This window comes from Lithobates pipiens, unplaced genomic scaffold, assembly GCF_037356315.1.
Source record: "Lithobates pipiens isolate NorthernLeopardFrog02 unplaced genomic scaffold, aLitPip1_a1.2 Scaffold_23, whole genome shotgun sequence".
In the NCBI taxonomy this organism is placed as follows: Eukaryota; Metazoa; Chordata; class Amphibia; order Anura; family Ranidae; genus Lithobates; species Lithobates pipiens.
The window spans coordinates 290,535,753-290,563,441 of record NW_027507785.1 but is presented as its reverse complement, the minus strand read 5'-3'; the positions used below and the strand labels follow the sequence as shown (position 1 = coordinate 290,563,441).

The window sequence follows — 27,689 nt, the reverse complement described above, 5'->3', positions numbered from 1 at the left end:
TTATGATGGCGTTAACCATTCTAATGTAGAACATTGGCCGGCTGCTGATATTGAGCTTATACTGCAATGTAGCCGGCCAGATGTTGTGTATTGTCGCTCCTCCAAAGGACAGGACTGTCCCGATCCTATGTGGTAATGGATTGGAATTCACTGGGTTTGCGCCAACCAAAAATGTTCCAATGCAGCTGATCAATCCAATCGCTAAGATGGCGTTCCATGCCCTGGGGTTGGCGATTCTCTGAGCGTATGGAGAGGTGTTTGTACATATAGTACTTGATGGTGGCATCAAGAGCAGCCGCTAATGCTCGAATACCAAAGAAAATGGACTTCTCCGGGTTCAAAGCATCCAGTATTGCTGATATACAATACATAGGTATGATGATTTTCAACAGTGAGGACAAATGTTATTATTAATCCCACACTGACCAAAATGGCCCAAATAATTGGTAGAAAAACCAATCTGTTCATTTTTAAATTTAAATATGATTTGAAGTGAAAATAAAGTCGTTCAACTCAATACAACGTGGAGCTGATTAATCTGTGTGCTTCCTCTACGCTCTACAACTGTAAGCGGTGTGTGCTCTTATATTGGAAGACAAGCTCCACCCACTATGATGTTATAGTGAGTGGGCAGAACTTTACCAAAAAGCCTTTGAACAACAAATACCCAGACTGGTTTGTAATATAGGATAATGTATCTGGGATTAAGTATCTACAGCTTGGTAAAAAATATGAATAACTTGATAAATGTGTTTTTAACAAAGGAACAAACATTCCACATTATTAAATCTGCTACCAAAATGAGTGTGTGCTGTAAACTGCCTCTGGAATTGCTCCTGTTCTTGCTAGAGGCTGGCATTTTGCTGAAGCCCAGAACCCCTGAACAGAAGGAAATTATAATGCGGAAACAAAACCCATCGATTTTAACAGTTTAAAAAAAGTAACATTCCTAGAATTTCTTTCATTAAGTGTTCTTGTATAGCAAGACCCCTTACTATTATCTCACATATATATTATTATTATTTTTATTATAGCCAAACTTACCACCCTTTGGCCCCTTTCACACATGCGGACGATATGTCCGTATTTCATCCATCCGTTTGCGGATGAAATACGGACATACATTCATCCCTATGGGATAGCGGGTGTCTGCGGATGAGCATCCGCAGACACCCGATTTCGTCCGCCTCCGCAACAGTCCGATTCTGCAGACGGAGGAAAATCCTATTTTTCTATCCGTCTGCAGAGCGGATCGGACGAACACGGACAGACGGTCCGTGCTCGTCCGATCCCCATAGAGGAGAGCGGAGAGCTGACAGGGCGGTCCCCACAGTGTGCGGAGACCGCCCTGTCCGCAGCCAGCTCAGCGGGGACAACGGAGCGATCCCCGCTGAGCGAGCGGATCATCACGGGGCGGATCATTACTGATCCATCCCGTGTGAAAGAGGCCTAACTCCCCCCTCAGCTTTTACACTACATAGACAGTAATATACCGAAAAGTGCAGATTGTTCCCAATTGGTGTTCTATTACTCTGTGGAGCGTTTTTTCGCCGAATGGTTCACAAAATCGTAGTTTTTGCGGCAAAATTTGTCCCATAGGAATGAATGGCGAAATGTTCAAAACTAGAGTGGGAGGTGACAAAAGCTGACAACCCCATGATCAGCCAAAACATTATGTCCCCCCCCCCCCCCATGATTAGCCAAAGCATTATGTCCCCCCCATGATCAGCCAAAACATTATGACCACCCCATGAAAAAAATAATAAAAAAAATAATAATAATTTTTGAAGACAAAAAAAAAGAATTTTTGAAAAAATAAATCAATTTTGAAAAAAACAATTTTTTTTTTTCAATTCAACCGGCTTTTATTTGTACATTCAATAAAATATACAGTAAGAACATTATTACAATAAATGAGGGTGACAATAATTACAGCATGAGGCATGGATGAAGATCCCATATAGGGTGGAGATTGCAATTAGAAATCATAGGGGGGTTTACAGTGCAGGGTAATATGACAGAAAATACGTAAACGGTACACATGGCACAGCAAGTAATCATCCTTCTAATGGTTCCCACTCCACTGAGAGTGATATTAGGAGCTCAACAATTTGTATATATATAAAAAAAAAGTATATGGAGGGGGCTTCATTATATAGTCTCCAGGGCTTGTAAACACTTATCCCAAATTTTACCATATTTGGAAGGACAACCTCTATGCAGATAAATTCGTTTTTTTTATTTGAAACCATTGTTTACTTCCATTAGCTACATTTTAAACTCAGGTGGGGTAGGCCTCATCCACTGTTTTGCTATGGTTTTTCTAGCAGAGAATAACGTTTCATTTAGGAATATCTTGATGAATTTGTTGATGTCTGGTTCTATATGCCTAGTAGGCACAATTTGGGTTTTAATGTGATGGGGGGGATCCCATAGTGTTGTGCAGGAATTGTACTACTTGTGCCCAAAAGCCCTGCATCTTAGAACAATCCCAGATCAGGTGGTAGAATGTGCCCGAAGCCTGGGTGCACATAGGACAGTTGGCTGTTTGGTCCTGTCTGTACCTTGACGCTCTAGGTGCGGTAAGGTATGCCCGATGGGTGATGTATATCTGTGTGAGGCGATCTGACAATTTGGGGAATACCAGTTTGCAATGATCTAGGGCTTCACTCCATTCCTCATCCTCGAGCGCCCCAACATTTTCCTCCCACCTACCCTTTAGTGCATAGGCTGACCTGCTCGCCGAGGGCACGAGTAACATATTGTAGACTGTAGATAACAGTTTTTTGGGGTCCGAGCTACATATTTCGGCCACAAAGGGGTTCACTTCAAGTGGGGTAAAACCTGCTGAGAAAAGCATGACAGAGCTGAAGATAATGGAAAAATTGTGAGGCCGGGAGTCCAAATTTCTCTCTTAGCATATCCAATTGTTTTAGATCACCATTAGAGGTCAAGTGGCATAGGTAGTATATGCCCCTGGATCTCCATAGTTCCGAGTCTGGTAGGGAGCGAAACTCTGGCAGGTCAAGATTAAACCAAAGGGCAGTGTGTTCATGCAGTGCTGATGATTGCATTTTGGTCATCATTATGTCCCAGATATGTCTTTAATGGTGTAATGAAGACTGTCTTTGGATAAGTTGAGATTTAGCGTTCGACCGATAATGGTTACAAGGGGGTCCCTGGTTGAGTGGGACCACTTGGGGCTAAGGAAGGTTAAGAATATTGCTCTATCAGATTTCTCAATATGGAACAGTTGTGATAGTTATGCTGCCATATAATACATATTAAAGAGGAGGGCCGGTTTAAAAAAAAAAAATTAAAAGTCAGCAACTGCAAACACTGTAGCTGCTGACTTAATAAGCACACTTACCTGTCCAGGGCGCCGCCATTCTATCTAAGGGAAACAGGCAGTGGAGCCTTGCGGCTTCACTGCCGTTTCCTACTGCGCATGCGTGAGTCGCGCAGCGCTTTGTGAATGGGGCGCGCTGTGTTCTGGAACACACAGTTCCCAGAACACAGCGCGACCCATTACCCAGAAGACGCCGCACTGAGGAGAGAAGAAAGAAGATCTCCGCGGAGGAGGAAGAGGCAGATTAGGATGATGTGCCTAGCAACAGGCATTTCTGGTAAGTGATTTTTTTTTTTATGTATTTTTTTTTTTTCAGGGTGGCCCTCCACTTTAAGGTCAGATAGTGCTGTCCCTCCCAAATCGGTAGGGTTCTTCAATTTGTGCCATGGAAGTTTATGCCTACTTTTCCCCCATATGAATGTTTTAAGGATAATTTCCATCGCTTTTAAGTACCGAAGCACCAGATATACCGGGGAGTGCCAGAGTATATATAAGATTTTGGGTAACACCATTTTAACAAAGTTCATGCAAAAAATAATTCTTGAAAAAAAAAAAAAAAAAAGTAAATTTTTTTGACTTTGGGGGCCATCTTCCCACTCACTCGTCTTTATACCCAGCTAGTGAAAGGACCTAATTGCTTCCGTTGCTGCTGACGGCTCCCGTAAGCGACGGAGGACACCGTAGAGTGGCGGGAGAGGGGGAGGGGGCCTCTCTTGCTGCCGGAAAAATAATTTCGCAGAAAATCTGCTGCACTTTTATCTTGTAGTGGCCCGTCCGATGAAGAAGGGGATACTGGGGTTATGGCAGCTAGCTGCTGCCATATCAACGATATCCTCCTTCAAACAGCCGCTGTAAAACTGTGGCGGATGGTCCATAAGTGGTTAAAGTAAACCCGACACTGTCCATTCAGGACAGTATAACCTCGTTATTTCTCACCTTCCTGTTTTTACTACATGCCTTCCCTGAACCACCCCATTTGCCAGCAGGAGCCTTTGAAAATACTTCTGGTTTGTGGAAGCATGTGACCTGCTCCCCTTCCTTCCATTATGCAGTGCACTCTGCCTGTGGGGCCTATTGACCAGGCTTCATTATTGTCATGTGGGGTTGATGGAAGGCTTTCTGCTTGGGCCTGCAAGTCCCACTTATGTTAGCCAGCAAATCTGTACAGCTCTGATTTAGTTTTACTTTGTTCCTTAGGATTTGCCATAATTTACGCTGAAGTGCTCATTGGTCTTGTAAATAGCAGTTGTGCATGGCTTGTAGTGATTGTAAAGTCTTGTTTTAAAAAAACAAACCTGTTATACTTACCTGCCCCCATGCAGTTCATTTTGCACAGAGCAGCCCTGATCCTCCTCTTCTCGGGCCCCTCTTCTGTGCTCCTGACTCCGTTCGAGTGCCCCCATAGCAGGCAGTTTACTATGGGGGCACCCATGCCAAGTCACAGCTCCCTGAGTCCATTCAGACATGGAGATAGGACCTGGCCTCACCCCCTCTCCTGATTGGCTAAATGATTTTTGATTGACAGCAGAGGGAGCCAATCGTGCACCGCTGCTGTCTCAGCCAATGAAGAGGGGAGTCTCGGGCAGCTTAGACACTCTTGCAACATCGCTGGATAGAGATGAACTCAGGAAAGTATTAGGGGGGCTGAAGGGTGCTGCTACATACAGAAGGTTTGCGTAGAATGCATTAAGATAAAAAAAAAAAAAACTTCTGCCTTTAACCACTTAAGCCCAGGACCAATTTGCAGCCAAAGGACCAGGCCCCTTTTTACGATTCGGCATTGCGTCGCTTTAACTGACATGCGTGCGACGTGGCTCCCAAACAAAATTGGCGTCCTTTTTTCCCCACAAATAGAGCTTTCTTTTGGTGGTATTTGATCACTTCTGCGGTTTTTATTTTTTGCGCTATAAACAAAAATAGAGCGGCAAATTTGAAAAAAATGCAATATTTTTAACTTTTTGCTATAATAAATATCCCCAATAAATATATAAAAAAAAACATTTTTTTTCCTCAGTTTAGGCCGATACATATTCTTCTACATATTTTTGGTAAAAAAAAAATCGCAATTAGTGATTATTGATTGGTTTGCGCAAAAGTTATAGCTGTTACAAAATAGGGGATAGTTTTATAGCATTTTTGTTAATATTTTTTTTTTTTACTAGTAATGGCGGCGATCAGCCATTTTTATTGTGACTGCGACATTATGGCGGACACATCGGACATTTTTGACACATTTCTGGAACCATTGTCAGATATACAGAAATCAATGCTATTTAAGTGCATTGATTCCTGTGTAAATGACACTGAAGGCGTTAACCACTAGGGGGCAGCGTAGTGTTATGTATGACGTTATGTGTTTTTTTTTTTTATCATAGGGGGGCGTGGCCTGGCATGTGACGTCACTGATCGTCCTTCCCTATAAAAGGGAAGAGACGATCGTGACAGCCACACAGGGAAGCACGGGGAGAGGTTTGTTTACACAGACCTCTCCTCGTTCTTCAGCTCTGTGACCCGATCGCGGGACACCAGTGGCGATCGGGTCCGCTGGTCCCGCGGTCAAGGTCACGGAGCACAGGACCGGGTCGGGAGCGCGCCGCCGTCGGCACACTCCCGACCCACAGCTGGGCACTTAAAGAATTATGTACCGCTACGTGATTGTGCCCAGCCGTGCCATTCTGCCGACGTATATCGGCGTGAGGCGGTCCTTAAGTGGTTAAAGTAGCACTTCATTAAGGAACACCTGAAATTAATTTTCAGGTGTTAGTGAACTCCTGCCATCAGTTACTATACCCCCAGCTTACAGTACATTAGTGTGGTGGTCATTAGGAAGAATGCCCCTTATGTTGGTAGCCATTGGGAACAATCCCCCCCCCCACAGATAGATAAAGAAAAAATCTGTGGTAACTTACCTGAGAGGCAGAAATTGCTCACTGTGAGATCCTCCTAAACTTGTACAATTTATGAGATATTTAGAGTGCATGCAGCAGGTGATGTTACTGGCGCATGTGCTTTGAAGGTCCGACTTGCAGTTCCGGACCTTCAGAGCCCATGCCGTAAACAGCGGCATCACGCCCCCAGCCACTCGTGTAGCTGGAGGACACAAACCAGGAATAAAGACCAGGGGAAGATTCGTTCTAAGGCAAGTCTCGCATTATGTGCTAGTATGCGGTGCATACCAGCACATTATGACATTGCCTAGCAGAAAATTATTATTATTATTTTTTTTAATCCACTGCAGTTGTTCTACCACTTTAGGATCCACCTAGAAACTTAGTTGGAGTTTGGCTTCAATTTGTTTATTGTATGTAAATTTGCTAGTACATCTAAAACTACCCTCCTCCCAGACTGACAATACTGCTGTCCAAAGGTGCCCCCCTGTGCTCCTTCATCATACAGGAGGTGTGCTACTCGCCAGATCACCAGGTGGAAAAAAGTTAGCAAATCTAATGATTGGTAAACTCAAGGGCTGGTGGCAGCTTAGGCGCCAGGTTGCGATTTCTGGTCGTATTGGCAACCTGGCGCCTGGGGTTTGTCGAGCCCTGGGTAAACTGTAATATATTACATTTTTTGATTTTGGGTTTAATACTACATTAACCTAAAACCTGCATTTTTTATTTCAGGTACTATATAGTGCCATCAAATTACATATATATTGTACATTCACATCAGTCCCTGCCCTCAAGGAGCTTACAATCTAAGGCCCCTAACTCGCATATGCTAGGGCCACTTTTGACAGGAGGCAATTAACTTACCAGCATGTCTTTGGCGTGTGGTGGCCTCTGTACAGGTAGTGTCATGTTAGACAAAACTAGAATAGTGTTTGGTATATTTACACTGTGCAATCAGTTTCCAGTGCATGCACTGCTTTGTAGTCTTTCTGGGTTGGTGTGATTGGATGCATTCTTCTGCACACCGCAAGAATTCAGAGTGTTTCTGCACCCAGGTACCTCAGGTATCAGCATACAGCCTTGGCCAACAGTCTGTATTAATTAAATGATAATTTCTCCTTTAAAAAAAAAAAAAAAGAAATGGACATTTTTTTGCAGGTAAAAAAAATGCGCATTTAGAATTTTTTTATTTCATTTTAGGAGCCTGGAAACCAATGTACCCACGATCAGCAGATCGCCGATGCCATGTGGGACTTCAGCAGGCTGGATTGCATAGTAACGAGTGTTAGCGGACATGTCACAGCTGATATCCACCACTCCATAGGGTTGAATGGAGCATCTGATCAGGTCTGCCTGAAAAAACAGCCAGAGATTCAAACCATTAATGAGCAGGCTGAATGTACCCAGTTGATCGATTGATCAATTTTGGTACAACCTGCCTGCCGGATTCTCTTGCGATTATCTCTAGTGGCTGCTATAGCGATAATCACTTCTCCCAGCAGGGACTGCTTACTCCGCCAGAAGAAAATTGCTGATTCCCCTGTCAACACTGTGTTGATGGGGAATTGTGCAGATTTATTTTCTGCAACCCGTGGTTGCAAGAAAGAGAAATTGGCATGGTGTATGGCCGTCCTTAGAACCTTTTTTTGTGTGTGTATATTTGTATTCATGTTTTTGGCAGGACATTCATTAACTTTTTGCCCCAGATACTTTTAAATAGTTTGTAGAAAAACATTTTTCAGGCACGCCCATTAAAGTGTATGGGGCTACAAATATGCATTTCTACCCCACAAAAGTGACACAATACTCTTGTGTGAATGGCCACATTGAGAATAATATGATTCTTCATCTTGAGCATGATCATGATTTAGGAATGACTTGTATGGGCAGGCGGATGTCAGCTGAGATGTGTCCGCTGACACCCGTATGCCATCCGATCCGCTAAAAACAGATGTATGGCAATACGTTACGCCATCCATCTGGTGGATTGGATGAGATCTGATGAAAATGGACATGCTGTTAGTTTTCATCAGAACACCCCATAGAAATCAGGGGGGCTCAGACAGGTCCCTCCCCTCTTTGTTTGGCGCAGAGCGGCACGGTCTCTGCAAAGGGACACCCCCAACACAATTATAACCTTATCAGCAGTCCGCTGTCATTCCTCCATTCCTCTCTTGCAGCTAGCAATGGTACCTGTTGATTACGGGTATGAGGGAGCACGTGATCTCCTCGCCTGTGACAGTGATGGGGACTAGTTGCCACTTGCTAGGCCTGAGCACTCCCATATGACTAAGGCCGCGTACACACGCGCGGACTGTTTGCCCAACCTTGTTCGTCAAACAGTTTCGGCAAACAGTCCGCTCAAAATTTGCATGAGCGGACTTGCCCACACACGAGCGGACTGTTTGACGAACAAGGTTGGGCAAACAGTTCGCTCAACTTTTGAAATGAACGGACTCGCCCACGTAAGGAGGAGGCAAATCCGCCCATTTCGAGCGCGTGTACAGGTAGGCGGGGCCCGCGAAGGAGACTTCGCGGGCTCCGCCGCCTGGAATGGGCTTAAAGGGGAACCCCAACGCCGAAAAAAATCGGCGTGGGGGTTCCCCCAAAGTCCACACCAGACCCTTGTCCGAGCACGCTACCCGGCCGGCCAGGAAAGGGGGGCGAGCGAGCGCCCCCCTCCTGAGCCGTACCAGGCCGCGTGCCCTCAACATGGGGGGTGCCTTGGGGAAGGGGGGGCCGCGCGGCCCCCCCCCACCCCAAAGCACCTTGTCCCCATGTTGATGAGGACAAGGGCCTCTTCCCGACAACCCTGGCCGTTGGTTGTCGGGGTCTGCGGGCGGGGGGCTTATCGGAATCCGGGAGCCCCCTTTAAGAAGGGGGCCCCCGGATACCGGCCCCCCACCCTATGTGAATGAGTATGGGGTACAATGTACCCCTACCCATTCACCTGTGAAATAAAGTACAAAAAAAAACACAACACAGGGAAAAAATATTTTATTGCACAGCTCCGGGGGTCTTCCGTCTTCGGGGGTCTTCTCGCCGGACTCCTCCGCTATCTGTGTGTAGCTCTTTTACTAGCGGAGGAGTCCGGCTTTCTTCCTCCCCGCCGCCGGCCTCTTCTCCCGACTTCGGGGGTCTTGTCCCCCTCTTCGGTTCTTCTGCCGGGCCACCGCGCCTTCTTCTAGCTCTTTTACAGGCGGTGGCCCGGTCTTCTGTCGCCGCTGCCTTCCGTTCTTCTGTCGCCGCCTTCGGTTCTTCTGCCGGGCCACCGCGCCTTCTTGTAGCTCTTTTACAGGCGGTGGCCCGGTCTTCTGTCGCCGCTGTCGTCGCCGCCGCCGCCGCCGCCTTCCGTTCTTGTTCTTCTTCTTGTTCTTCTTGTTCTTCTCCAGGCGATGTTGACACGTCGCTCCCTCCGGCCGGAATGCCAGAGCCGCGCTGTGCGGTCACTTATATAGTGACAATGGGGCGGTGTCACATGGTATATGTCACATGGGTTGGTCACATGGGTTGATGTCACATGGGGACTATGACATCGTAAGGGGGCGGGGTCACCATGTGACCAACCCATGTGACATATACCATGTGACACCGCCCCATTGTCACTATATAAGTGACCGCACAGCGCGGCTCTGGCATTCCGGCCGGAGAGCTCGTCGAGTCAACATCTCCAGGAGAAGAAGAAGAAGAACAAGAAGAAGAACAAGAACGGAAGGCGGCGGCGGCGGCGACGACAGCGGCGACAGAAGACCGGGCCACCGCCTGTAAAAGAGCTACAAGAAGGCGCGGTGGCCCGGCAGAAGAACCGAAGAGGGGGACAAGACCCCCGAAGTCGGGAGAAGAGGCCGGCGGCGGGGAGGAAGAAAGCCGGACTCCTCCGCTAGTAAAAGAGCTACACACAGATAGCGGAGGAGTCCGGCGAGAAGACCCCCGAAGACGGAAGACCCCCGGAGCTGTGCAATAAAATATTTTTTCCCTGTGTTGTGTTTTTTTTTGTACTTTATTTCACAGGTGAATGGGTAGGGGTACATTGTACCCCATACTCATTCACATAGGGTGGGGGGCCGGTATCCGGGGGCCCCCTTCTTAAAGGGGGCTCCCGGATTCCGATAAGCCCCCCGCCCGCAGACCCCGACAACCAACGGCCAGGGTTGTCGGGAAGAGGCCCTTGTCCTCATCAACATGGGGACAAGGTGCTTTGGGGTGGGGGGGGCCGCGCGGCCCCCCCTTCCCCAAGGCACCCCCCATGTTGAGGGCACGCGGCCTGGTACGGCTCAGGAGGGGGGCGCTCGCTCGCCCCCCTTTCCTGGCCGGCCGGGTAGCGTGCTCGGACAAGGGTCTGGTGTGGACTTTGGGGGAACCCCCACGCCGATTTTTTTCGGCGTTGGGGTTCCCCTTTAAGCCCATTCCAGGCGGCGGAGCCCGCGACGTCTCCTTCGCGGGCCCCGCCTACCTGTACACGCGCTCGAAATGGGCGGACTTTCCGAGCGGGAACAGTCCGCTCATTTCGAAAGTACAGCGGACAGGCCCACACACGGGCGGACTGTTCGCTCAAACACAGTTTCAGCGGACAGTTTTTCGGAATTTCCGAAAGACTTTGTCCGTCCAACTGTCCGCTGAAACTGTCCGCTGAAAGCCCACACACGAGCGGACTGTCCGCCCAAACACTGTTCAGCGGACAAGGTTGGGCGAGCAGTCCGCCCGTGTGTACGCGGCCTAAGGTAGTCCGATCACCACTCCCACAGTTCCCAACACTCCTGATTCTAATACCAGTGTTCTGTTGATTTGTGCCCTCCATCGAAAAGTGCATGCTCATAACGAGAGGGCATGTCAGCTGATTTATCGATCAGCTGGCTTGATGGCACCATAGCGCATTCACACATCCGTAGGAAGCTTTTTTCGACGGGAGATTTCATTTCATGGGCACAATTGAACGCTATGCAAACAGTGGAAGGACACCGTATTTGTCATATTGTGCCTCGCTGTTGCGGCGCAGGTTTGCAGTGTGCTCAAAGTCAGGTTTTGTCTGTTGCAAGGTGGGTTTGGTGTGTTGAACTGCAGGTTTTGCCTCTGTCTAAGGGCGGGTTGCAACACAGACAAAACCCACCCTTCATTACAGTCACAACCCGCCCCGCAACAGCGAGGCTCAATCTTACAAATACAGTGTTCCTCTGGTCTTTGCATAGCTTTCAATTGTGCCTGTGAAATGATATCTCCTGTCGAAAAGCCTCCTACGATGCGCTATGGTGGCGTCACGCCAGCTGATCGGGAAATCGCCTGGAGTTCCCTTGTATTCTGCTCATGTGTGGGCACTATTCGACTGAGGGCACAAATCGATAGAACACCGGCTGCGATGGAGGAAAGAGTGGGGAGGGAGCCCTGGTAAAGTGAGTTGGGAGAAAAAAATGTCACCATGCCTTGAATAGGAAACATCTCTTTAACCACTTCAGCCCCGGAAGAATTGGCCGCTCAATGACCAGAGCACTTTTTACAATTTGGCACTGCGCTGCTTTAACTGGTAATTGAGTGGTCATGCAATGCTGTACCCAAACTAAATTTGCATCCCTTTTTTCCCCACAAATAGAGCTTTCTTTCTTTTCTTACATCATGGGGCACAGAGCCATAGTAATTACTATGTGGGTTATATCGGATTGACAGGTGCTGGACACTGACACGCCACTAAGGCGTGCACTCCCCTATATAACTCCTCCCATTACTGGGAGTCCTCAGTTTTTCGCCAGTGTCTAAAGTGTTGGTCATGAGTAAAGACGTGCTGTGCTGAGCTCCACTTGTAGTAATCCTTGCTGGGGCTAGCCATGCTGACTAGATCCGTTCTGATGTCTTTTCATGGGCTAAATGAATGATACCCGGGCCTCGTGTCCAAAGAAACAAGGTTTTGCTTACAAACGCTTCTCTTTGAGAGCTGGACCCTGGGATCCAGTACTTTTTGGTAGTGAGGCCATAAAGTTTTTACTGGCAGGGTGCTGTCGCAGGTCCAGGATTGTGGGTAACCTGAGGTTCCCCGGTTCCTGAAGGTTTCCTAAAAGGTCTCGGAGCCCACCCTGAAGGGTGAAGATTGGGTCTTTATCTCTGCTAAAACCCTGCTACGGGGATAAGGTAAGGGAGATTTTCTCAGGAATCTCTCCTTCTATGTATAATGTTGTCATGCCTACATGTCACCACTGGGGGCTGTATTGAGCACTCACTGACGCTGGAAACGGCAAGGAAGCCTTCACTCTCCTCTCCTCCAGCCGCAACAGATCCTCTGGTAAGAAGGGGGGGTCTGGTCTTCACATGTGCCCCCAAATATTATTTTTTTCCCCTTCAGGGGACAGCATGCAAAGCAGTTGCCTTTAAAAAAAAAAAAAAAGGTCGGTGGAGGGTTTACCCCCTGTCATGCCTGCATGTCCAAAGGACGCCGCTCACGCGGGAAAGCAGTTTCCTTTGAAAGGAAAGGAGGGGGCCGTAATTCACAGGGAGCCATGGCTCACGATGTGAGTTGCTGGCCACACATGGAGGAAGGTGGTTTTAGCACTGTATATGAGAAAGCTGCTGCTGGCTGTGGAGGGACAGAGCAGGAGGATGGCTTGGCCAGGTTAGTGAATACATGCTTATTCCTTTGACACATTATGCTTTACTCAAGCTAGGGTTAATAGCAGCTAATGGCGCTGAACTATAGCCTAGCAATGAACATTCTTGTGCCTCTGCTTTATGCTTCAGGCTATGAATGGTAATGGACCAGGAACTCCTCTAAAGGGTCATGTGTTTTGCACTGTAAACTAAATCCATTTCCAAAAGAATGTCATCCTCCTGAGAGGGATATGGCTAGTCAGATTGAGCTGTCAGGGAAAATTGTTGCATAAAACACTTCAATTCCTGTATATATCGTACAAACATTTTTTTTCTTCTACCATTTATAAATCGAAAAAAGAAGATTAATGCTATGATGCCTCTCCATAGTGGGACTAAAACATAGCAGATTACCATCTAGTCCTCAGGACCCTTTTGTTGAGGTGCAGGAGGCTGGGGATCAGGTAGATCTTCCCAAATATTGGAAGATACTTATTTATCCTCCTCAGAGGATCCTAATATGGAAGGAGTAGCATCACGAGGCAGATTGCTTGTGTACTCCCTTACTCAACCCTTTTGCTGCCTGCAGCACAGGCTCTTGAGGTACCTACCTCTCATTGGGTTCATTAGAACCTCCCCTACCTGGGGATGTTTTTCCTATTCATGCATAGTTAAAAAAAAAGCTTATATATTCTGAATGGGAACATCCGGATAAACAATATTATCCTCTCAAGAAATTCTCCACACTCTATCCATGAAAGAGGATTTATATGAAGAAAGTGGGGGGTTCCAGCAATTGATGCTGTAATCACTTCAGTGAGCAGAGTCTCACATGTCCGGTGGATAATGCACCAATGTTAAAAGATCCAGCAAATTAAAGCAAAACAAAATGTGGACTTCGACTTTAAAGTGTTAAGCAACAGTTTTTGGAGATACCTGAAATTCTGCTTGATCAGTAGGCCCGGCAATTGGCTGGTGTATCTGAAGCACTATGTCTCTCAGTAGATGCTTATGGCTTATGCTTAGACTAGTGGATTCTCTCAGAATTCTGTGGCTGAAATATTGATTAGCCGAAGCACCGTGTAAAAAGCTCTTAGCCAGTTTATTTCCCTTCATTGGGGTATGGCTATTTAGAGCCGATCTGGATAAGTACATCCAAAGGACCTCTAATAAGGTAAAGCTCTCTTTACCAGTAAAAGGAGGTTCAAACAATTCTCCTTTTATTATGCTGCCTCTCCTATGCCAGGGGCATCTGCCTCTAGGCAGTCTCGACAGCCTCAACTGTCAAGTTCACGGGAAAGTCCCCAAGGGCAGCACCAGGGTCTTGGGGCAGAAAGCCCACAAAGCAGAATGCTAAAGCCTTCTCATGATGGGGTACCCCAACTCGTTCGGGTGAGGGGAAAGGTCCTGCGATTCTCAAAACCTGTCAGGAACAATGTCAAGACGGATGGATTTCTGCAATTTTTTTCTCTAGGTTATGGCTAGAGTTCCGAGAGTTTCCGTCTCCTCTGAGAATGTTCCTAAGGATCCAGAGAAAGTCTTTCTGCCCTCTGGATCAGCTGTTATCCCAGTCCATGATATCAGAGGTTCCCTTAGTGGAACAGGGGGTTTTGGCTTAAACCTTTTAAGGTTCCAGAACCAAACAGAGAGGTAAGACACATTCTAAATTTCAAAGATCTGAATCGGCACTTAAACATCCGATCCTTTCATAATTCGATTGGCTGTATCTATCCTGCAAGGATGGGAGTTGCATATCTCCACATGCCAAATTTTCCCGCTCATCAAAAATTTCTGCGTTTTTGAAATATAAAATTATCTTTTCAGTTGTGGCCCTGCCATTCAGCTTAGCCACAGCACCACGAGTGTTCTGAAAGATTCTGGCACCTCCTTTAGCCAGATTAAAGGCTCAAGGCATAGCGGTCCTAGCCTATTTAGAAGATCTACTTTTAATAGGTCATTCAGTCGCAGGTCTAAAACTAGAGTCTGATCTCAGCCATAACTATCTGAAATCTCTATGTTGGATACTCAACCTAGGAAGATTCTCCTTAAAACCATCAAGGAGATTACAGTACTTGGGGGCTGGTTATAGATACCATACAGAAGAAGGCATTCTTACCCCAGACAAGAATCAGTTCCATTGTAGGACTAATTCAACTTATCAAAACAAAGGAAAATTCCTTCATTCGGCTGTGCAGGAGATTTTTAGGGGAAATGGTGGCCTCAAAAACTGCCTCAAAACACCATCTTGTCGGTCTGGAATAAAAAAAGATACAGGCCTTGTTTGTTTCCAATACGCTTGGCTCCCGACATAAGTCAGAGCTTAATTTGTTGGTTGTTATCCAGCAAAAGGGAAAATCTTTATCCTGGAAGGTGTTAACAACAGATGCCAGCCTTCTAGGCTGGGGAGCAGCCCTGGAAGAAGAGGTCCAGGGGAGATGGTCCAGGTTAGAGGACCTTGCCTATCAACTTTTTTGGAAGTTTTGGGCAGTACATCTGGCCCTAGAATCTTGGATGGTCGGACTACGGGACTGTCCTGTCAGGATTCAGTCTGACAAGGCCACAGCGGTGGCTTACATCAATCACCAGGGAGCACGAGAGGTTGTGCAGCCCAAAAAGAGGTGAATGGGCAGAACACAACATTCCTTGCCTATCGGCAACTTTAATTTTCAGGAATAGAGAATTAGCAGGCATACTACTTGAGTCGCCAGCAATTTGTTTCTGGGAGAATGATCTCTTCACCCGGACATCTTCCTAGCAATATGTCAGAGATGGGTTATTCCAGACATGGACCTATTCGCGTCCAGATTCATCAACAAAGTCGACAACTTTGTGTCGAGTACAAGGGGTCCGCTAGCAGGCGGAACAGATGTATTAGTCTTCCCATGGGATTAGTTTTCACTGATCTATGCATTTCCTCCAGTTCTGCTACTTCCGCGCCTTCTCCACAGGACTAAGCAGGAACAAAAGGAGGTGATTCTGACGGCCCCAGAGGGTCCCAGAAGATCTTGATTTACCGAGATCATAAAGATGGCAGTAGGAGTCCTTCGGACTCTGCCATTATAACCAGACCTTCTCGCACAAGGTCCGGTATTTCATCCTACCTAGGTTTGACTGTTGAATCCCACTCTATAAAAGATCGTGGGTGATCTCCTTCGGTAGTGTCTACTTTGATTAATGCCAGGAAGCCGGCTTCCAGAATCACTTACTATAAAGTCTGGAAGGCATATGTTTCCTGGTGTAGATCCAGGGGTTGGCACCCCAGGAAGTGTGTCATAGGCAGGATCCCTGATTTCCGGCATATGGGATCTGAAATGAAGCTGGCCTTGACTTCTATCAAAAGCCAGATCCCGGCCTTGTAGTGTTTTTCAATGGCTTCTTGCTTCCCAATCTTAGGGTGTAGCTTATTCAGGGGGTAACACGGATTATTCCCCCTATCAAGGCACCTCTAAATCCTTGGGATTTAAATTTGGTCTTATCAGCTTTGCTGAATCAGCCACTTGAACCGTTACGAGAAATTTCCTTGGTTCTTTTGACAAGAAAGATAATCTTTTTGGTTGCCATTTCTTCTACTAGAAGAGTATCGGAAGTAGCGGCTCTGTCTTGTAAAGAGACATATTTAATCATGCGTAACGATAAGGTGGTTTTATGTCCTCATCCTGAATTCTTACCAAAAGTGGTAACAGGTTTTTCATTTAAACCAAGATATTATTCTTCCTTCTTTCTCCCAGAGCCTCAATCTATGGAAGAGAAGGCACTACATTCCCTTGATGTACTAAGAGCGATCAGAGTCTATTTAATGGCGACCGCTCAGGTTCGCAAAACGCATGTTTTGTTTGTACTGCCAGAGGTTCCAAATTGTGGACAGGCAGCGTCAAAATCCACTATTTTCCAAAGGGATTTGTCAAGTGATTTTTTAAAGCTTCAGCTTAAAGAAGAAAATTCTTCCTTCTCATGTTAGCACACACACTTATCGAGGGCAATTTGTGCCTCTTGGGTGGTGCATCATCAGGCCTCTATGGCTTAGATCTGTAAGGCCGCGACTTGGTCTTCGGTTCATACATTTAGCAGATTTTATCAAATCGCTATTAAAGGTCATGAGGAGATTGCCTTTGGGCGCAGTATACTGCAGGTTGCAGTATGAGTCCTCTGGCCTCCTGTTTTTGTTGTGTGTGTGTGTGTGTGTGTGTGTCCCCTTCAGTTGCCATTGCTATAGGACAAACTAACCAATAAAACCACAACTATTTTTGGCATTTTTATTTTTGTGTGTCTTTATATATATATATATATATATATATATATATATATATATATATATATATATATATATAAACTGTAAACATTACAGACTAGGGTCTCTCAAAATGTGATGGCCATCTCATCCTTCGAGATCCTGTGTAAGTGTGCCCTAGGACTGTGCAATGCTGTACCTTATGCTAATATTCCACTAGTGTGTGGTAGCATTCTAAAATTCATCAATGCAAAGACTAGGTTGGTCAGGACAGGAAGGACAATGAAAGTGGGTTTCACACCTATATCTGCATTTTCTCCAGACACAACATCTTTGGGGATTTCTTTGGGTAGGGGTACCAGGGAGGACATACAGAAAATGCCTCTCATGCAGCTGGCTCACTGCATTTGGCTTGGGAAGTTGGGTCACAGCACCATCTGGAAACAGAAGGGGGCTGTGATGATCTCTTTCTGAAATTTAAGGAAGGATCCAGTCCATCCTGAAGCTTTGTATAGCACATAAGCATTCAGCAGAGCCAATTGGAATAAATAAACATACATTTAAAAAAAAAAAATAATAATTTATACCAGCGTCTGTCCTTATGGGCAATTGGATACCGTGCCAACAACTGGTCATTGAGGTCCAACCCTTCAATGTTAAGGTTGTATTTGTGGACACAGAGGGGTTTCTCCACAGCACCAGTCGCCATAGGAATTTGGACTATTGTGTCAGCGTGAAGGAAGGACAGAAAGAAAACATTCTTATTATCCCTCCACTTCATAGCGAGCAAATTATTACATCTCAAGCAGGTTCTCTCCCCCAGTCTAAGATGGGAATCTACAAGCCACTGGGGTAAAGCCCAGCGATTAGATTGCACGGTGCCACATGCGCCAATTACATGATCAGTGTCTAAATAGTGGCATGCTTGTGTAATAGTTGTCCACATACAAGTGGTACCCCTTTCCTAATAAGGGTGTCGCCAAGTCCCACACAATCTTACCATCGCTCCCTATGTAGTCTGGGCAGTTCTCCAGCTCTGCGTAACGATCTCTTCCCTCGTAAACTGTAAAACAATATGTATAGCCTGTTGCCCTGTCACAGAGCTTATACATCTTGACCCCATATCTAGCATGTTTGCTGGGAAGATACTGTTTGAATGACAATCAGCCAGTTATTTAATCAGGGACTCATCGATTCACACAACTTGATCGGCAGTAAACAAGACTGCAAACTGCTGGTTGAAGTGCTTTACGAGGGGCCAAAATTTGTAGAGCCGATCGTATTCAGGGTCACCTCGAGGATGACAGAGTTCATTGTCATTGAAATTCATGAACTGGAAGATCTGTTTGCATTGGGGCCTGGTCATGGAGGCAAAGAACACGGGCATATGGTGAATTGGGTCAGTGGACTAATATGACCGCAACTCACTGTTTTTAGTTATGCCCATGAGGAGGGATAGACCCAGGAAGGTCTTAAATTCGGAGACCGTAATAGGTTTCCAATCTCTGGCAAGGGAGAACTGGGGATTAGCGGTGATGAATTGACCAGCATACAAATCGCTTTGGTCCACAATAGATCTATAGAGATCTTCAGTGAAGTGGTGGGCTCCCAATTCGGATTGGCAAATGCAGCAGGAAGGGCACTATAGGCTTGATGGGTCTGTTTTCTTGGTGACTGTGGGACTCTAGTTTTGCAAGCCACCTCACCAGCTTGAACTGCACTTATGGGACTCGCCATGTCACCAAGTGTTACTGCAGTGCTGGATGTATGACCAGGATGTACTAGGCCGCTGGTGCTTGCCTGTTCACCAGGAGGATGAGCGGCACTAGTACTAGTACGAAAGCCCTGCGGTTCTTGCATCTCAACAACACCAGAAGAATGAGATCGGGGTCGAGCTATCTGTCAGGGTGCCGCTGCTGCCTATAGGTTCGTATTCTGAGCCTGAATCTGACAGATGGGTGAGTTCCTCTTCACTCTCATCTGTCGTGCTCAGAAACGTGTAGGCCTCTTCACTAGTGTACCTTCAATTGGACATTTTGGCCTCTAAATTTACTGATACAACTATTGAGACTCACAGGAAAAAAGCACCTGACTGTCAGCGACTGTTTCAAACGCTACCAAAAAAACTGTTAGCGTTCGCTGTGAATGTTGCAGTTATGTGTTTAGTGTTTTGTAAGTGACAGTGATTGATACTGAACTTGGGTAGGCTGGGCAGAGGGGTTAAACGCAGGTGCTAGCGGGTATCTGGGCTGATTCCGCTAACGCTGCCTTTTTGGGAACAATAAACTATTGGGGACACTAATATAGTTCTGATCAGATCAAAGATATTGATTCATTCAGACACTATACTACTAAGGGAGGTGTATGGTGCGTGTATGGGACTAATCTGATGCTGCCTAGGGAGACGCAGACCCTGACTGACACTAAAACCTAATTGATATCACCCGCCGGGTGATCAAGAGGTTAAATCTTTTATTAGGTAATGTACGATGGGTGCCCTGACGCTTAAAAAAAATAATTAACTAACCAGCGTCACCCATAACATTAATACAGTGATCACTGGTGACGGGCTGATCAAGGGGTTATTAGTTAGGGGGGTCCCTAGACCTATCTGGGCCTACTGTTAAGTACCCTAAGGCTGATTAGTGTCACAAATGACACCAGTACAGTAATCAAAGAAAAATATGAACACTGCACTGGGTTACACAGTGACAGGGAGTGAAGGGGTTAACATGGGGGCGATCGGGGGGTGAAATGTGTGTCTACGTGTACTGTCAGTGTAATGTGGTACAACTCACGTTTGGATGTCCTCTCTCCTCTCTCTGGAACTGAAAAGAATTCCAAAGAGGGAGATGACATCACTTCCCCTGCCTGTGTTTACACTTACAGGCAGGGGAAGCATTTCATTCGTCAGAACCGATCAGCAGGTCCAGGCCAGAAATCATTGGCCTGAAGACTGATCGGTTCGGAAACAAATCTGATCATCGCATAAGGTAACGTTGTTTCGCTCACTCGTGCGATTCTGCCACAGTAAAACTGCAGCGGCTGGTCAGGAACCGTTTAAAGCCGAACTCAAGGTGTTTTTATTTGTTGCATAGTGGCATTGGAGCAGCTTGAACTAATGGAAATATACATATTCCATACACGTGGGACCACTGTGTAGTCAGCGCTACTACAGTGATTGCCACAGTCTTCTGGGTCCTGTACAATCAGAGTGCCTTGCATTCGTTGAAAAAAAATACAAGGCGTTCTTTAAAAGGCAGCGTGCCGATTGAGTGACCCAACCCCCTCTGTTTACTATGCTGAAGGGCAGCTGCTCGGCAAAGGACTTACTGGAGGAAAGCTTTATACTAATCTTAGAAAGTATTATTTTACTGAAAGGGTAGATGATGATTGGAATAAAAAACCAGCAGAGGTAGTTTGACAGTCAACAGTAAATGCCTTCAAACATGATTTGGACAATTTGGAATGAAAAATGGACTCTGGAACACTCAGTCTTTTTGTGCCATCACTTTTCTATGTTTCCAAGGCCCGAAAGACCGAGACAATCACTGTAGTAGCGCCGACTACTACAGCGATTGTCTGCTTCTACAGCAGTCCTACATGTATGGAATATGAATGATTAAATTTGTCCAAACTGGACCAATGTGACTATGGAATAAAACCCATTCCTGGAGTTCAGCTTTAAATAATAAGCTGCCTGTATTGAAAAGGTAAAGTCAGGACTCATTTGTGGCTGATCAGTCCTAGGTCTTCTTATTACTGAACAAGGGATGTTTAGTCAAAATGTCACCCTGAGGTGTAGGGGCTTGACTGGATCATATATCATTATTGCCCAGAATCTCTCAGTTAAGCACGTACACAGCACATATGGAATTGTATCCAAATCACACGGGGTTAATGTAGGTAAAGGAAGAGGCCCCAGGCAGTAAGACAGAGGAAAAAGTGAAAACATATTTTCTAATAATTGATCAAGTTTAAATTCTCTTGCCAGAGTTTCCTAAAATAAGATGAAACTATGTCATGACATCATATTTTGTTGGTTTGTAATCTTTTAAAAGGAATCTTACTCAAAGACTGAGGGGTTTTAATCAAGTTGAAACATTCCTCTAGTTAATACATGACAAGAATCCCATTGAAGTGTTTAGGACAACACTTTGGGGTTTATTTACTAAAGGCGAAATAGACCGATTGCTTTGCAAATGCAGTTTCACACTTCAAGCGCAGTCGCTCCAGAACTTAGTAAATGAGGCAATGCTCTGCTGAGCTCCCATCATCCAATCATTTGCAAGAAAATTTTTTTGCATGTGATTGGGTATTCTTTGCAAAGTGAAGCTTTACCTCCATTTACTAATCTCTGGAGCAAGTGCACTTGTAAAGTGCACAGTCTATTTGCCTTTAGTAAATCGACCCCTGTGCGTTTTAGGAAGATGAGTTTGCTAATTTAGTGTATGTGTTAAAGCAGGGCTCGACAAAACCCGGGCGCCAGGTCGCATTGGCGACTAGAAATAGCGACCTCGCGCCTGGGGCAGCACAGCTGGGGGTATCCTGTCTCTGTGGACCCCCCCAGCGTGATCGCGTCGGGCCGTTCCGCCGGCGGTCGAAAATTTAGGCCGCGGCTTTGAGGCCTTCTGCGGTCCTATGATTCCTTATGGAATCTGGCGCCCTCTTGTGGCCGCCGTTGGTATGACAAACCAGCAATGCTAATGAAGCTTCCTCTGAGTGTTTTATATTACCTGCCTCTTCTTCCCTTTATTTAGAACCCCCTAAACATTATATATATTTTTTATTCTAACACCCTAGAGAATAAAATGGTGGTTGTTGCAATACTGTCTGTCACACCGTATTTGTGCAGCGGACTTACAAGCGCACTTTTGTTGGGAAAAATAATTTAGTTAATAAAAAAATAAGACAACAGTAAAGTTAGCCCAATTATTTTTTATATTGTGAAAGATAATGTTACGCTGAGTAAATCGATACCTAACATGTCATGCTTCAAAATTGCACCCGCTCATGGAATGGCGACAAACTTTTACCCTTTAAAATCTCCATAGGCGACGTTTAAAAAAATTCTACAGGTTGCACGTTTTGAGTTACAGAGGAGGTCTGGGGCTAGAATTATTGCTCTCGCTCTACCGATCACGGCGCTACCTCCTATGTGTGGTTCGAACACCGATTTTATATGCGGGCAGGACAGGGCGCGTTTAAAAATTATTTTTTCTTCTTATTTTAACTTTTTTTTTTTTTTTTTCCACTGTTCTTTTAAAAAAAATGTTGTGTCACTTTTATTCTTATTACAAGGAATGTAAAAATCCCTTGTAATAGAAAAAGCATGACAGGTCCTCTTAAATATGAGATCTGGGGTCAGAGAGACCTCACATCTCATATTTACACTAAAATGCAATTGAAAAAAAAATTGTCATTTGAAAAAAATAAATAAAATGTCCCTCTAAGAGCTATGGGCAATGACTTGGAGACGGGGGGGGGGGGGGGGGGGGGCGGCGACGGCGCTGCTATCTTCCCCTCACTTGTCTCCATGTCAGGCCAGGGACAGGTCCGGATCGCCGTCACGGACCTGGCTCCTAACTTTTTAAGCTGGCTCCTAGATTCCAAGCAAATTTGTCAACCCCTGTGTTAAAGGGTTTCTAAACACCAGCAATGAACATCTCTTGCTTATTCTCTTTTGGTTTGCTAAATATACCATACTATTAAAAGTGTTTTAATATACCTATTTGATAAATGCAAAGAAATACCAGTTTTTGACATTTCTGGCAGAATCATTTTCCAATCTCTATGCCTGTTCTGTAGTGTTGTCAGTTACATTATTTTTAATTGTATCTGAGGACTACAGGACCCCTCCCCTCTATGATATGGAGACTAGAAGAGGAACAGGTTTATTAGGGCTGTATTCCCACCTGCGAATGCACCCTGATTCTGAAAAACATCTTTTGCCATTCGGAAGCTTCCCTCCAACCACTTTCCATATTATTTATATATATACTGTTATTCTGTACCTGCCAAATATGCTGCAGAAATCTCCCTCCACTGAGTCTGGCTGCATCCATTTTAACTGTGGGCAGTTGAAGCTGCTGCCTGTTCATTTCCTGGATTAACATAGAGGCATGTCTCCAGCTCTGTAGCTCTCATTGGCCCTCTTATGACTCACCCCCTCCCTTCCTGGCAAACTCTCACCAGAGAGAGAGAGAGCTGTGCATGATGTCATAAGCTTAGGCTTTTTACCAGACAAGAAACAGGAAGTGGGCTGTATAAGGTATTTACTGGTAGAATTTTTTTTTTTACTATCCAAAGTTAAAACAACAAGGGCAGAGGATTTAATAGAGGGAAAAAATGACTGAAGGTCCACTTTAAATGCAAGAACCCCAGCGGGGGTTCCCGGCGATTAGCTGCGTTACCGTTACCGCCCTCACGCCCCAGTGTGAAAGGGCTCTTAAAGAGGAAGTAAACCCTGATGGGTTTACTTCCTCTCTGTCTCCCTGCAAAGGTAAAGCATAATGGACTACTATGCATCGCATAGTAGCCCATTATGTGTCACTTACCTGACACAGGAGCCAGTGATGTCACCGCTGTCCCCTATAGTCCGGAGCATCCATCTTCTTCTAGGTATCGCTGCTCCAGCCACTCACAGTGCCGGACCAGAGATGCTGTCACTCCCGCGCGTGCGCACGGGAGCCGCCACTAGCGGCATATCGCAGTTAGCAGCGGCATGCTGCTAATGGCGATAGGGCACCTGCGTGTCGCTGTCTACGGCACATGCGCCGTAGACAGCTGTGACTATCTTTTAGGAAATATCTCCTAAACCGTGTAGGTTTAGGAGATATTTCTTGGATCTACAGGTAAGCCTTAATCTAGGCTTACCTGTAGGTTAAAGTGGTTTGTAAGGGTTTACAACCACTTTAAGGGTCCTTTCACACGGGGCGGATCAGTTCTGATCCGCCCCGTGGATATCCGTTTGCTCAGCGGGGATCACTCCGCCGATCCCCGCTGAGCAGGGAGATGACAGGTCCGTCTCTGCACACTGCGCAGGGACGGACCTGTCACAGCGCCGCTCTCCCCTATGGGAGATCGGATGACGACGGACCGCAGTGCCCGTCGTCACCTGATCCGATCCGCAGACGGATGGAAAAATAGCTTTTTCCTCCGTTACACTTTTTCGGATCGGAGCGGGTCGGATGTCAGCGGACATGTCACCGCTGACATCCGACGCTCCATAGAGCTCTATGGAGCACCCGTTCAGGTCCGTCTGAAAAACTGACAGGCGGGCCTGAACGGGACGTCAGTGTGAAAGAGGCCTAAAGGTATTCGAAAATAAAAATTTGCATTGAGAAAAGGATGAGCTAAGGGAGATACCATAGGGAGAAAGTGCAGAAAATGGTTGGAACTCCGCTTTAAAGAACAAAATAAAGAAACATTTTCTAATTTTTGTTGCAAAAACAAATGTAATATTGATGTTTTGTTTTCAGTTTTCTAAAAACAACTTGCAGTCCTGTGAATGGCCTTTTCTTCCTGATGGTTTCTGCAGACGTTTCACCCGTCTCAGAATGTTGAGAGAGAGGACGGATCAAACCACATGAACATTTTTATAGTATTTCCTACTGTCACTGGGTTTCTACAGGTTGGGTTGTAAGTGGCTAAGTCAGCAGTTTGCTTCTGTAAAGAAGTCTGTTTCCATTGCAGAGTCATAATGAGTTTTTCAGACGTTGATTTAGGAAAGGGCCTCGCATAATTATATTTCCGACAGAATTTAAAAACCACACATAGATGTCTATTCACAAAGGAATAACAACATTCAGCTGGGAAAACCTAACATAATTGTCTGTTACAGCTACTGCACACTGTACAAAAAACAGTTGTATGTTTGTAAGAAAAAGACAAACTGTTAAATCTAAGTCAGTTTATAACTAGCTGTAAAGTTGGCGGTGGGGGGGTACCATTAGTGACATACTATATTTAGAGGTTCCCTGGCACTTATGTGCAAAAGAACCCTAATAAAAACCTGGTTCTAAATTGTCTGTTAAAACTGAACTCCAGGCAGATTCCAAAGACACTGGTTAAAGCAGAAGTTTAGGCAAAAGGGGAAGTTCCCCTCTACCGCTTCCTCCTCGCCCCCTTAACATTTGGGATATAATTTTTTTTTTTTTTTTTTTAGGGGGAGCGGGTACCTGGTTTTGACAGGCACCTGCTCCCCCACTTTTGGTTGGCTTACAGGAAGTTCGGCCCCTTCTCCCCTGCACCCTTTACAACATGTCACAAGTCCTAGAAAGCTGCGGGACCAATAATATAGCACAGCTTGTTTTGTGTATGCGCAGTGAGCAGCAGGGCTGTGAAGCTGCAAGCAGTCACAGCCAGCTGCCCTCAATTAACATGCGCCGGGACTGAAGTCCAATGACAAAACCAGCCATGTGAGGACCGCTGGATCTTGGGGCAGGTAAGTGTCCTATTATTAAAAGTCAGCTACAGTTTTTGTAGTGCTGACTTTAAATTTTTGAACAAATGCCTGGACAACCGCTTTAATGCTGCTCTCTATTTATTACATTATTATTATTTTAAAGCGGGGTTCCACCCTAAAGTGGAACCTCCGCTGATCTGATCCCTCCCCCCCTCCGGTGTCACAATTGGCACCTTTCAGGGGGGAGGGGGGTGGAGATACCTGTCAAAGACAGGCATTTACACCCACTTCCGGGCATAGACTCCCGTGGGAGTCTCCGCCATTTCCTGTCCTGCCGCGCTGTCTGCTGGGACACACACGGGTCCCAGTGACAGCGCGGAGAATTCCTACATGCGCAGTAGGGAACCGGGAAGTGAAGCCGATTCGCTTCACTTCCTGATTCCCTCACCTAGAATGGTGGCGGCAGCAGCCGAGGGCCGATCGATCGGCCTCGGCTGCCGGCATCGCTGGAACCCGGGACAGGTGAGTGTCCATTTATTAAAAGTCAGCAGCTGTAGTATTTATAGCTGCTGGCTTTTAATATTTTTTTTTTTGGTGGTATCCCTCTTTAATGTAAGTACCTGAATTAGACTTGGTAATGTCCTCTTGCACAACAATCAGCTGTGCTTCACTGGCTTGTTGCTGATGTGCCAACAATGAACACGATGAACACGACCGGATTTTCCATCAGAATAAACTGGCGGTCTTTCCAACGGAGTTCCGCTGAAATGGACTTGCCTACACACAATCACACCAAAGTCTGTTTGTTTAGAACGTGATGTACGACGGGACTAGAAAAAGAAGTTCAGTAGGCAATATCTGCCCTTGTGTCGTTTTGGTCTGCTGGAATAGCATACAGACTAGCGGTTTTCCCGATAGGAATTGATTCCGTCTGAAAGATTTAAAACATGTTCTATTAATAGGTCCGTTAGAATTTTTGGAAAAAAGTCAGCTGAAGCCCACACACAATCAGAATATCCAAAATGATTCCGTCTGACCTTTTCTGCCGGAAAGCCCGGTCGTGTGTACGTGGCATAAGGAGAGTTTATAGTCGCATTGTTCTCTGAAGAGCGGTCAGTGTTCAGGTCGCTCTGCACAGAGCATTTCAAAGGCAGTCAGGAGGTACCTCCTCAGTGCCTGCTTTAACCCCCTGAACCCTGCCCTAGCACGCTGCATGCGGTTACAGAGCATGCTCAGGTCATGTTCAGAGGATGTTACTGCCTGCTGAATGGTGAGGATCTCTTTTGGAGAATCGCAAAGCAGAGCATTGTGGCTATGACATATCTACTCCCCCCTCCACTGCCTTAAAGTCAGCATAAGAAAAAGAAATTGGGTGGTAAAAATGTGGAACAAATATGCATTTTTACTGCCACCCAAACACATGTAAATGAAGCCTGACAGGGATGCACTAGTAGTCAGTATGCTGCTTCTCTTTTCATTGTCTAGTCTGTGACAGGCAGGAGAGACAAGACCTGTAAGGCCGCGTACACACGCGGGGACTGTTCGCTCAACTTTGTCCGCTGAACAGTGTTTCGGCGGACAGTCCGCCCGTGTGTGGGCTTTCAGCGGACAGTTTCAGCGAACAGTCTGCTGAACAAAGTTTTTCGGAGTTCCGAAAAACTGTCCGCTGAAACTTTGTTTCAGCGAACAGTCCCCTCGTGTGTAGGCTTGTTCGTCAAACTAAGTTCCGCGCATGCTCAGAAAGGATTTACACGCCGAAGTTTGCATTGCAGTGTATAGGACGTCGTTTTCTAGTCCCGTCGTACGTGCCGTTCACGTCATCGCGCACGGTTTCAGCGGACTGTTCGTTCGTCGTGTGTGGCCAAGTCCGTCCATGCTAATTTTGAGCGGACTGTCCGCTGAAACTGTTTGACGAACAAAGTTGAGCGAACAGTCCCCGCGTGTGTACGCGGCCTAAGTTTTCAACAGCTACAGCAGGAAAATATCAGGTCTCCTCCCCTGCTAGACCAGGGAGATGTGTGCAGCAGAGCTATATAAATCTGAGGACAGGATAGACTTATCTACAAACCATTTGACACCCACAACAACATCCCATTATATGTACAGTATTTCATTTATGTATTTAGCAATTTGCCTGGAGTTCAGCAAACTGAGGTTTCAATACAATTCTAAATATATATACATATCTCAACATCAAGTCCCCTCAGTACTGTGTGTTCCCTACACTGATCTAGAAGAGAAGCCTCA

At 46.0% G+C, this 27,689-nt stretch overlaps 1 long non-coding RNA gene across 1 annotated transcript in view; it reads left to right on the top strand.

Annotated features, from left to right (window-relative positions):
• Positions 1–12,753: 12,753 nt before the first annotated feature.
• LOC143926519 (uncharacterized) overlaps positions 12,754–27,689 on the top strand; it is a 97,011-nt gene continuing 82,075 nt past the window's right edge. Inside the window, exon 1 of the long non-coding RNA XR_013262097.1 lies at positions 12,754–12,832. This is a non-coding gene — a long non-coding RNA (uncharacterized LOC143926519). The remainder of the gene's footprint in view (positions 12,833–27,689) is intronic.